Raw genomic sequence first — 12,129 nt, forward strand, 5'->3', positions numbered from 1 at the left:
TTACCTATTGGGTAAGTCACATTTCTATGCATAACTGAGTGTGTGTGTGTGTGTGTGTGTGTGTGTGTGTGTGTGTGTGTGTGTAACTGTGTATGGGGAACAGTTACCAATCAGTATATCTGTGCCAAATGCCAGCAAAGGGTCCTCTGTAATCTCTTTTTGACCAGTTGTCCAATCCCATTACCATCTCCGGACTGAGGGCTCCCAAAGCTGCTCCTGTTGCTGCTGCTCTTCCAGTGTTGCCAGTGCCCTGTGTGTGGACTCTGGATAGAATTCCACCAGACCTCCACCCCAGGCATACAGACTTCTCCTTCCAATCTTGTAAACTTTCTTAGACTGTTTTAAATCTTCCTCCCATGACCTGAGCCTGCCTCCAATGTTTCTCCATTCTTTTCATTCTGTTCCACTTCTATTGGTGTGCACCAACACTGCTTGGGTCTTCACCAACAATCTTTGACAGCTAATTATTCTTGTCTTTTTAAATTTTCAAAATTCCTCCCTTTGATTCTAAGAAGACATTCTAAAATTCTTCTAGGAAATGGTCTCAATTATTCCATCAGTTAATAATCATTTATTAAGTGCTTACTATGTGTCAGGCACCATGCTAAATTTCAGGCTTCCAAAGAAAAAGGAAAAACAATCCCTGTTACAGGGGAGGGCATTAGCATCTTGGAAGGATAGAAAAGGCTTTCTATAGAAAGTAGTGTTTGAGTTGAATCTTGAATGAAGCCAGGGGAGTCTCAAACAACTTCAGAAGAAATAAGAATTCAGATCAACACAATAACCAACCATTTCTCCAGAGAATTCATGATAAAACATGCTACCCACTTTTTTGTCAAACTGTTAAAAGACTGAGAGAGTAGATTGAAACATGTTTTTTAGAAATAGCCAATTTGGAAATTTGTTTTATTTGATTAAAACATATTTGTTACAAGGGTTTTTTTTCAGTTGGGATGCATACCTCTGATCCTTCCATTTGGAATACTTTCCTCTCTCTTGTCAATCCACTTCCTTCTTTTCCTTCCTTACCCCACATTCAACATTTATTCCCTCCAGAAAGGTTTCCCTGATTAACTCCACTTAATTCTTATAATTGCATACATTCCCCTTGTCCCTCCCCAGGCCTAACACTTCTCTAGGTCTGTCCAGATAGTATTAATCTTTCTTCTTTTCTGCCATCTTTTTACCCAGTACCATGATGCAGACTAGAACACAATTGAATATCGGGAAAGACATGGGAATTGGAGAAACTGTTTTCTAGTCCAACCCTGGCCCTTGAGTTGCTGAGCATCCTTAGCCAAGTCTCTTAACCTTCCTTGGCATCAGTTCTCTTATTTGTTCCAACTCTAGAATTCTACAATGCTCTGGAAGAGAGGTTCTTACCCTAGAGTTTGTGGTTTTTAAAAAAAAATATATATTTTGTTAATGATTTCAACAGAATTGGTTTTCTTTGTAATCCTATGCATTATACTCTATTCATTAATATAGCACTTTCAGATTTGTAAAGTACTTTATAAATATTTCATTTTGGTCCTCCAAACAACATTGGGAGGTAGGTGCTATTATTTTCCCCATTTTATATATGAGAAAACTGAAGCAGACAGAGGCTAAGTGACTTACTCAGGTCACACAGCTACTAAGTTTCTGAAGCTGGATTTGAGGTGAGGCCAGAGCAGTAGTGATAGACAGTAAATGGAAAGATATCATAGGAGCACAGATTTAGAATTGTAAGGTGCCTCAGAGTACATCTAGTTCAACACTGTCATTTTACAGATGAGTAAGCTGAAGCCCAAAGAGATTAACTGACTTACTCATGGTAACAGAGGTAATGAGGAGCAAGGCAGGAATTTGAACCCAGACCCTTAGACTTCAAATCCAGCAGTCTTTCCCCTTCACCACATGGGACTGGAGCTTTTTGTGAGAGCAAAGAATAGGTTTAAGTGTAAAGAGAGAAAGGATAGAAAATTACAATCAGAAGTGAATTTCAGAGTTCTAGGGAAAGAAGAGGTTTGAGTAGTTATGAGGTCTGAGTTTTGACCACCTCTGTGGCTGGCTGAGGTAGAGTAGAGCTGGGCATCAAGGCAACTAAGGATGGTGATGAACTAGAAGGCCAGGGGGCTCAAAGGGATATAGTAGAGAAGACTCTGAGCCAGGTATTGAACTCCTAGGGAAAAGAGGGAGAATAATTTAGAGGCTAGGTTACCAGAAAATAGAATTCAAAATGGACAGGTGGGGTGAACCTCAAAAGAGAGAGGCTTCTGAAGGAGGATCAGAAAAGTGGCAGCTCTTGGTGTTACAGGGTTTGTGAGAAGGCTCACCGAGCGCTGGACAGTCTAATGAGGGATGAAATGTCTTCAGAAAAAAATCCAGGTTCCTGCAAGTACCAGAAAAGAGAGAGTATAAAAGAAAGATATCTAAGACAACGGCGATTTGGTAACAATAGATTCCAGACAGTGATGAATAAAATGGAGGGCAGAGGTGGACAGAAATAGGTGGGGGCAAGGCTAGGATGAGAAGGGCTGAGAATGCAGTCTATCCTGGGAAAGAGGATTCCAACTCAGAAAAGGAGTCTGAATGACAAGGATAAGGGGAGTTGGAGGAAGGAATCTGCTGCCATAGGACAAGAGAGGCATCTATTGATCAGAATATTATATAGATCAGAGTAAGGGCAGGAAGGTTCTTAGAAATGGTGCTCCAGAGATCCCTGCAGTGGAGGTCTCTAATCTCAGGCAATCTGTGACTTGGGATGGTGGTTCTTCTTCAGTCTTCAGGGGCAAGAGTGGTCGTGTGGGTCTTCCTTACCCCACTAGGAAAAGGTGAGTAGAAGAGATTTTCTAGATATTGATGGCAGTAGAGAGGGCTCTGTAATGCAGGAAATTTCTAATTCTAGGCAGCTCGTGGCCTGGGCACGACAAGATTTTATTGATTTTAGGCTTGGTCAATGCCCTCTCTGATTCCTCACTTAAGTCGAATTGCTGGAGGCTGTGAAAACCAAAATATTTTGTCCAATCTTTTGCTGAGTTTCTTTTGTAATCCTGATGCCTATGCCCTCTGTCAAGTACCTTCTATAGTCACTTCTGCCTCCCACCCTCCTTCCTCTTCTTTGGAGTCTGTGACTGTAAATGTGTGTGTGTGTGTGTGTGTGTGTGTGTGTGTGTGTGTGTAGAAGCTGCTGTGGGATGGTTTTTAAAAACACATTTGTTATATCTGAAATAGGTTTAAGATTTACTCTTCCAATACCCCCCACATGACTGGCTCAGTGACAGTCAGGAGAAGACCTTGTATGCATGGACTTCATCAGGAGCAGGTCCAGCATAGGCTGGATAGACTCTCTCTTCACAATCACAGCCAAGACAAATGGTTAGTCCTATGCATAGGCTTAAAAAAAGCCAAGTGCACAAGTACTGGAAGGGGGGGTACATGGTTACACAATAGTTCATATGAAAAACATCTGGGTTTTCAAGTCATTATGAATCAGTAGTGTGATAAATCAGACAAAGTAGCCAAGGTGAATTTTGGCTTCATTAAGAGAAGCATGGGATACAAATGGAGGAATGGTTAGTCCTTCTACACTTTGGCCTGGTCAAGCCAGGGCTGGATCATTGTATACTATCGGCAGAGGGGGAAGGGGCTAATTTTAGAAAAGACATTGAGAACTGAAGGATGATCATAGGAGGATAATCAGGAGAGAGAGGTGGGAGGGTGTTTGGGGAGGGGGGGAATAAAGAAGTAAGGAAATAAGAGATTTTTAAGCACCTACTATGTGCCAGGCACTGTGTTAGGCACTTTACATATATTATCTCATTTAATCCTCAAAACAACTGTGAAGTAGGTGCTATTGGTCTCCCCACTTTACAGTTAAGGAAACTGAGACACATAGAGGTTAATTGACTTGCCACTGGTTCACACAGCTAATAAGCATCTGAGGACATACTTGAATTCAGGTCTCTTCTTGACTCCAAACCTAGTGTTTTGTTTTTTTTTGTTTTTTTTTAGGAAATCGGGCTTAAGTGACTTGCCCATAGTCACACAGCTAGAGTCAAGCGTTTGGTCTGAGGCTGGATTTGAACTCAAGTCCTCCTGACTTCATGGCTGGTGCTCTATCCACTGCTCCACCTAGCTGTCCCCAAACCTAGTGTTCTATCCATGCCGCCACCTAGCAGCCTTCTTGACAAAGCTTTGTGTGGGTCAGAAAGAGTTTGGGGAAGGAGGGGAAGGCAGGAATATGCTTGCTGAATTTCAATATTTGGAGGCTATGTATGGGAGGGTTTCACATTTTTGGTTTCGTTTTTATTGTTCTACTGGTGAGGAGGCAGTGGCAGAAATAATAAATGACTGTAAAAATAAATGTGTTCTCTCTACCTATCCTTCAAAAGAGCTTATAAGTAGCAGAGAGACCTGATTAGGTACAGGTTGGACTTGACCAGTGACATCAAACTCAAATACAAATGAATGCCTGAAGACCATATAGATTTAGATAATGACAAATTAACATTATCTATGTTGTGCATTTTTATTTATTTTGTTAAATACTGCCATCTGACTCTGCTTGGGCCAACCTGGGAAGTGTTTTGGCCCCATGTTTGTCCCATCTGGACTAGATGGGGTGGGGGAGGTTTTGACTCCACATGTAAGCAGTATTAAAGTAGTTGTCCTCTACAGTTCCCTCTATGCCCCTCTTCCAGGGTCTGTCTTCCAGGGCTGTTGCTCAACCTTCTCACACTAGAAACACAGACCCTTTCTTTACAAAAAAGAAACAAGAGGAAACATTGAGACAGAATGGGGGAGAAAGGGCGGTAGAGGTCTCATGTGAAGGGGATAGGCTAAAGGAAGGCTAGATTTGTCAGGGGGATGGACAGAAGGAAGTGGATTCTCTTTTGAGCAAACCAACTCTCACATAAGGAAGTGAGAAGGGGAAGACTCCCTGTCTAGAATGTCCTGAGGGACTGAAAACGTCTTAGAATCAGACTGGTGACACCGTATCAGACTGGATGATTCTGGCATCCTTCTCTGATTTTCCCTGCTCATAACTCTTTTTGTGGTTCCAGTAAAGAAGTGGAAACTGAGAGGGTGTCCATCAAAGAAGGAATAGCCCAACAAGTTATAGTATACTAATATAATAGAATATTATTGTACTTGAAGAAATGATGAAGGGGATGGTTTCCTCTGAAACCTGGGAAGGCTTGTATGAACTAATTTGGAGTGATGTGAACAGAACCAGAAAAATAGGTTTTACAATGACATATACAATGACAATTATAAAAACAAACAATTTTGAAATACTTTAGAATCATGATCAATGCAATGATCCACCACAATTCCAGAGCACTCCTGATGAAGCATGGTACCTATCTCCTAACAAAGAGGGTGATGGATTGAGGGTACTGATTGAGACACGTGTTTTTTGGAATAGGCTATTTATGGGAATTTATTTTGCTTGATTATAGATATTTGTTACAAAGTTTTATTTTTATTTATTTTTTTTCTATTTAAAATTGGCAGGGGGAGAAGAGTGATAGAGGGAGATAAGGTAGATTTTTTTTAATTGAAAAAAAAAGGTTTTTTCCCCCACCATTTGCTCTTCCTACTTCCTTTTTTAACCTAATACTTAAGGAACATTCTAGAAAGGAAACTTGGGGAACTCACTTTAGTGTTTGTAATTTGGTCCAGCCTCCCAAGGCCTGACACAGGAGCATTTTTCCTTCATCACCAAAGTAATTACAACTCAGATCCAATGTTTTTAGGCTCTCACTGCAAGAGATAACAGGGAGAAGGTCCTGAAGACAATCATCCATGAGTCCACATTTGAACAACCTAAAAAAGAAGGACAACCAAAGGAGAAATGACAGTTTCATTTCTCTAGGAACCATTCATTTCCTGACTTTTTGTGAGAAGGGGATCAAATCCACAGCCCCTTTAGAATCATACCCTCACAACACACACACACACACACACACACACACACACACACACACACAACACACACACACACACCCCAAATGCTGGAATTTGTTTTGTTTGATCCTGTATATTTGTTACAAGGGCTTTGTTTTTCTTTTCCCTAAAAGGGGAGGGAGGAAGGCAGGTAAGTGGGGAATAAGGATAAGACAGTGAATTGAAAAAGGGAAAAAAAGTCACTAAGGAGTTTTTTTTTTAAATAGAGAGAAAAGAACAGAAGGAAAGCTGGAAAGAAACACAAACAGGACAGTTTTGAAAACTACAGACTGATCTCATATATTTAAAAATAAAACCAAGCTCTACATAAGAGATCCACAATTTCATGCATAATTCTCTTTTTTCTGTTCTACTATATAGAATAAAAGTCCATTCTACTTGGTGTTTGTTAATTTCAGAATTAAAAAAAGAATTCATTAGGTTATATTGGAAATGACAGTTTTTTTAAAATGGCTCCTTCTAGAAGAGTTAATGACCAAATAAGGGATAGAGAGGATCATAAAAATTTAAATGATAATTTTTGATTAAATAACATTAAAGTGTTTGCATAAACAAAACCAATGCAGCTGAAATTAGAAGAAAAACAAGTAAATGGAAGGAAAGAATCTTTGGATCAAGTTTCTCTGATGAAAGTCACATTTCCAAGTTACATAAAAATTAATTTAAATTTATAAGATTAAAAACCATTCTTCAATAGATAAATAATCAAAGGATATGAACAGGTAATTAAAAAATACTATTTTATTTTCTCCTTATTACATATAAGAATAATTTTTAATTTTTTTAAGTTTTGAGTTCAAAATTGTAGTCTTCCTTCCCTTTCCTCCACCTTCTTTGAAACAGTAAGCAATGTGATATAAATTACATGTGTGCAATCATGTAAAACATTTCAATATTAGTCAATTTGTGCAAGAAGACAAGGAAGGAAGAAAGTGAAAAATAAGTATGCTTTCAGTCCAGAGGTGGGGAACTTGCAGCCTCTAGGCCACATGTGGCCCTCTAGGTTCTCAAATTTGGCCCTTTGACTGAATCCAAAATCCACAGAAGAAATCCCCTTAATAAAAGGATTTGTTCTGTAAAACTTGGACTCATTCAAAATGCTGCACCCAAGGACCTAGAAGGCCACATGTGGCCTCAAGGCCACAGGTTCCCCATCTCTGCTTCAGTATATATTCAGACATCAGTTCTCTCTCTGGAGGCAGCAATTTTCATTATGAGCCCTGTGGGATTGTTTTAGATCATTGTATTGCTGAGAATAGTCAAGTCATTTACAATTCTTCATTATACAATATTGCTATCACTGTCTACAATGTTCTCCTGGATCTGCTCACTCCACTTTGTACTAGTTTATGTACATCTTTCTGCTTGTCATTTCTTATAGCACAATAATATCCCATTATAATTATATACCATAACTTGTTCAGCTATTCCCAAGTTGATGGGCATCCTTTCAGTTTCCATTTCTTAGCTACCACAAAAAGAAGTTCCATAAATATTTTTGTACATGTAGGTGCTTTCCTTTTTTTTTTTTTTGTTATCTCTTTGGGATGTAGACCTAGCAGTGGTATTGCTGGATCAAAGGGTATGAATGGTTTTATAGTGCTTTCGGCATATGAACAGACAATTTTTAAAGAAAGTAATACAAGTCATCAACAATCATAATAAAAAAATTCCATAAATCAATAGCAATTAGAGAAATGTAAATTAAAGCAATTCAAAATTCCATTTAACACCCTTCAGACAGGCAAAAATGACAAAAGAGAAGAACAAGGAGTGCTGGAGAGGCTACGGCAAAACGGGCACAGTGATACATTGTTAGTGGAGCTGTGAATTGGTCTGGATATTCTGGGAAGTGATTTAATTTCCTGGAATGCCAAGAAATTGTGAATACTAAATTGTGTATACCCTCTTACCCAGCTATACCACTACTAGTCCTATACACCAAAGAAACGAAAGAAAAAGGAAAAGGAGTTATATGTACAACAATATTTATAGAAACTCTTTCTTTTGTAACCAAAAATTTGAAACTAAACGGGTGTTCTATTGGGGAATGGTGAAACAAGTTGTGGTATATGAATGTAAAGGAATATTGTGCCATAAGATATGATGAAATGGATGGTTTCAGAGGAAACTGGAAAGACTTTAGGACCTTATGGGGAGGGAAATGAGCAGAACAAGATCAATCTACACAATAACAAGATTATGGAGAAAAATAACTGTGAAAGACTTTAGAACTCTGATAAACACAATGATAAATGAGTCCCAAATAATGATGATAAAACAGACCACCCACCTTCTGACAAAGAGATGATGAACTTGAAACACAGAAAGAGACATATATTTTCAGACATAGTTAACGTGGAAATTTGTTTTGCCAGACTCTCTAGCTATGTATTGAGGGATTTTTTTTCTCAATGGGGGAGAAGCTAGTGGGGAGGGACAATTAAAAAAAAATGTTATTTGAAAATTAAAAATAATTAAGAAAAAAGAGAGAAAAATGTGACTGTTGAGTCTTTGCTAGTCATATGTGGAAGACCATGGAAAATAAGACAGGTCCTCCTAGGTTGGAGCAGGACAAATGTCTGTATTTTCAGAAAAGGAAAGATAATAGGGTCAGCAAACTTTGTGCCAGTGAGCTTGAATTCAATTCCTGTAAAATATATAAAATGACTTATTAAAGAGATGGTTGGTGTACATCTAGATGAGGAAATTATGATTATAAAAAGTCAGCCAATAAAGAATTCATGAAGAACAGGTTATGCCCAACTAATTTCATGTCCTTTTTCAGTTGGTTATTCTTCTTTCTCAAAGAGGATCAAAATGACATCACTATGTTAGAGTCAAGTGTCCAACTCTAGCTGATCAGACCAATATGAGCTTGGAATGCTCTACCACAGGTTGGGCACAAATAGTCCATGTGAATATTTGTGGTGGATTCTCTAAATTTGTACTTTTCCCATTTCTTTTGAGCTACTTCAACTCCACTTTGCTCATTGAGCACAGCACCTTCTTTGATGAGGGCATGCCATGCTGGGTGGTTCTTTGCCAGTGTCTCCCATGTTATATAATCAATTCAAAAGTTTTTCAGAGAGACTTTGAGAGTGTTCTTGTATCACTCTACCTGTCACCATAGGACTTTGAGATAGGTAAAAATGGTGTATCTTTTGATTCATGCACAAATTAAGTAAGCAGAGTTGTGTGAAGCCATCAGCCTCTCTCTTCCACAATTATTACAGTCCAGTGGCAGGATAGATTGACCCAACAATACCACTTCTAAAGCTATATCCCAAAGAGATCATACAAATAGGAAAAGGACCTACATGTACAAAAATATTTATAGCAGCTCTTTTTGTGGTGGCAAAGAATTGGAAATTGAGGGAATGCTCATCAATTGGGGGATGGCTGAACAATACATTATTGTATATTAATGTAATGCAATGCTATTATTCCCTAAGCAGGGGGTGATGAACAGGCAAACTTCAGAACAACCTGGAAAGACTTATATGATCTGATGCTGAGTGAAGCAAGCAGAACCAGAACATTGTACGCAGAAATAGCCACATCATATGATGACTAACTTTGATAAACTTACCTCTTAGCAATGCAAGGATTTAAAACAACTCCAAAAGACTCATGATGGAAAATGCTCCATCCAGAAAAAGAACTATGGAGTCTGAATGCAGATTGAAGCATACTATTTACTCTCTTTTTTTTGTTTGTTTTGTTTTTTTCTTCTTTCTTGTGGTTTCTCCCATTGCTTCTATTCTTCTTTACAACATGACTAATGTGAAAATGTGTTTAATATGAATGTATACGTAGAGCCTATATCAGATTGCATGCTATCTTGGGGTACAGAAAGGTGAGGAAGGGGAAGAAAATGTGGAACTAAAAATGTTAGGGAAGTGAATGTTGAAAACAAAATAAATACATTTAAAAAAATAAATTTTACTAAAAATAAATTAAAATATTAAAAAATAAATTTTAAAAAATCATTACATTTTGGAAGGTTCCTAAAGAGATACATAGTGATAGAGGTACCCATTTCACAGGAACTTCAATAGCTAAACGCCTGTATTGTGCCTATCACCACAAGTCCTCAGGAATGGTTGGAAGAGTTAATGGGATACTTTGCTTTGGTTCTGTACTCTAGGGGAGGTGGTCACAACTCCAGAAGTGTTGTATTGTGGGACTTGTGGATTTCTCATGGGAAACCACTAAGTGATTGTTTATAATCTCCCTTCTCCCCTCCTTTCCCACTTGTGATTTAAGAATATAACCTGTGCTTTTACTTCAGCTAAGAGAACATTCCTCACTCTGAAATTAATTAATTCAATGGCTACCTTATGACTGGTACTGTGTCTCTGGTCTGCTGTTTCATCATTCTCAGGTTAGAGACTGGCTGAGTAACATCCTGTCAACATATTATTTTGCACATTTGTCTGCTTCTCTCCACTTACATGACCATTGACTTTCATTCAGGTCCTATTTCAGCGTTGATCAAACTTTAACTTCTATAATGATTTCTAGTCTACATATTCTTTTCTTATTATATGTAGAAGGATACGATTTAGCATTTTAGAATTGTGTAACTACAAGGGCTACCCTTCCTCGCCCTAAGGAATATAAATAAATCAAAATGACTTGCTGTAGAATACATACACATCTATGCATAGGTCTACCTATATTCACAAATGAGGCCTTTATTCCCCTATTAGGATTCTTGTGTCTCCCCACCACCCCTCCCATCCCACCAAATCAGGGTTAGCATTCATATACAAAATTTCAAAACAAAAACAAAACAAAAACAAAAGCCAAATAAAGCACAAACACCTCTAAGAGGTCTTTGCCCCAGCGTTTAAAATAATGACCCCAGACTACTTTTTTTGCACTTACCAGATAATTATTATGGATCCAGGAGGAGTTAATTTTCCCTTGCTCTTTGTACTCACTCCTAAAATCACCAGAGAAAGACTCTCCTTCTTTACTCAAGAATAATCCCTTAGATAAAGTGTCTACCCGTGCCCAGGCTTTATAGAAACGACTGTACACATCCCTCTTATTAGACAACCTTGACTGAGTCAAGGAATATTCCATTTTCACACTTTCATCTCCTTCAACCAATCACTGTGTTCAAAAAAACCCAAAGCACAGATCTGAAAGCAGAGGTAGAAGATAATCCCTTGTTACCCACAAGTAACTATACTAAAACCCTGAAAAAGGAGAGAGAATCTGTAAAACACATCAGAGTTGGGGTAAGTGCCGAATCATCACCTCAGCCTGGATACGGAGTAGGAGGCCTGCAGCTTCCTATGCTTTCTCTAGATATCTGTAAGGAATATCCTTTAGCAAATTTCATTTGAACATTGAAATCTCACGAGTGTGTTTCCCTTTCTCCTCCCTATTTCACATAGAGGGCTACAACATTTGGTCTGATCATGTCATTCTTCTCATCAATAAACTCCAGCAGTTCTCTACTACCTCTAACATCAATACAGCATAGGTCTGACCATTTCACCTTATAATAAATAAGGGCACTGGCAGTATTTTTCCATCTTGCCCTCCTAGGAGATATATTATCTTCTAGAACCCACAAAATTTTACTTCACTCAATGGTTGGGGAATTGGTCCAGGTTCCTGCAGCACATCCCCTTAAATTTTACTGATGGCACCCCATTAACAGACAATCTGAGCTCCAGGATGACAGATGAGAAAAAAAACACGCTAATTGCGCCTAGACTTGTACATTGACAGTGGTTACAGACCTGAGGCGGCTGGAAGAACTGTAGCAGGAACTAATCCAAGAGCCTCTGTAAGAAAGAAAAACAGAAGATAATGAAAGACCTATCCATTGCATAAGTAGATAGTTGGGAGCTGAAAGTAGGAATGAAGCTGGAGGACAAATATTTTATGAATATTGTGATTATTTTTAATGGGATTTCCCTTTATATTATGTTTTGGATTTTGTTATTAGTGTACAGAAATGTTATTGATTTTTATGGGTTTTTTTTAGGAAGTACCTTTGCCAAATTGTTTTGATTAGTATTCTAAGTATAAACATAGAGAGTCTTCTTATTTTTTTAAATTTATATTTATTTACTTTGGCAATCAGGGTTAAGGGACTTGCCCAGGGTCACACAGCTAGTAAGTGTCATATGTCTGAGGCTAAATTTGAGT

The 12,129-nt window shown here is 38.3% G+C and overlaps 1 protein-coding gene across 1 annotated transcript in view; it reads right to left on the reverse strand.

Annotated features, from left to right (window-relative positions):
* The window catches only part of LOC110195029 (heterogeneous nuclear ribonucleoprotein H2-like), an 82,158-nt gene that overhangs the window by 11,250 nt on the left and 58,779 nt on the right, over window positions 1–12,129 (reverse strand). Inside the window, 2 exon segments of the mRNA XM_020967683.2 lie at window positions 5,647–5,814; window positions 11,718–11,762. The gene's annotated coding sequence lies outside the window, so the exon portion shown is untranslated.

This window comes from Phascolarctos cinereus, unplaced genomic scaffold (genome assembly GCF_003287225.1).
Source record: "Phascolarctos cinereus isolate Bilbo 61053 unplaced genomic scaffold, phaCin_HiC Scaffold_726;HRSCAF=1367, whole genome shotgun sequence".
Classification (NCBI taxonomy): domain Eukaryota; kingdom Metazoa; phylum Chordata; class Mammalia; order Diprotodontia; family Phascolarctidae; genus Phascolarctos; species Phascolarctos cinereus.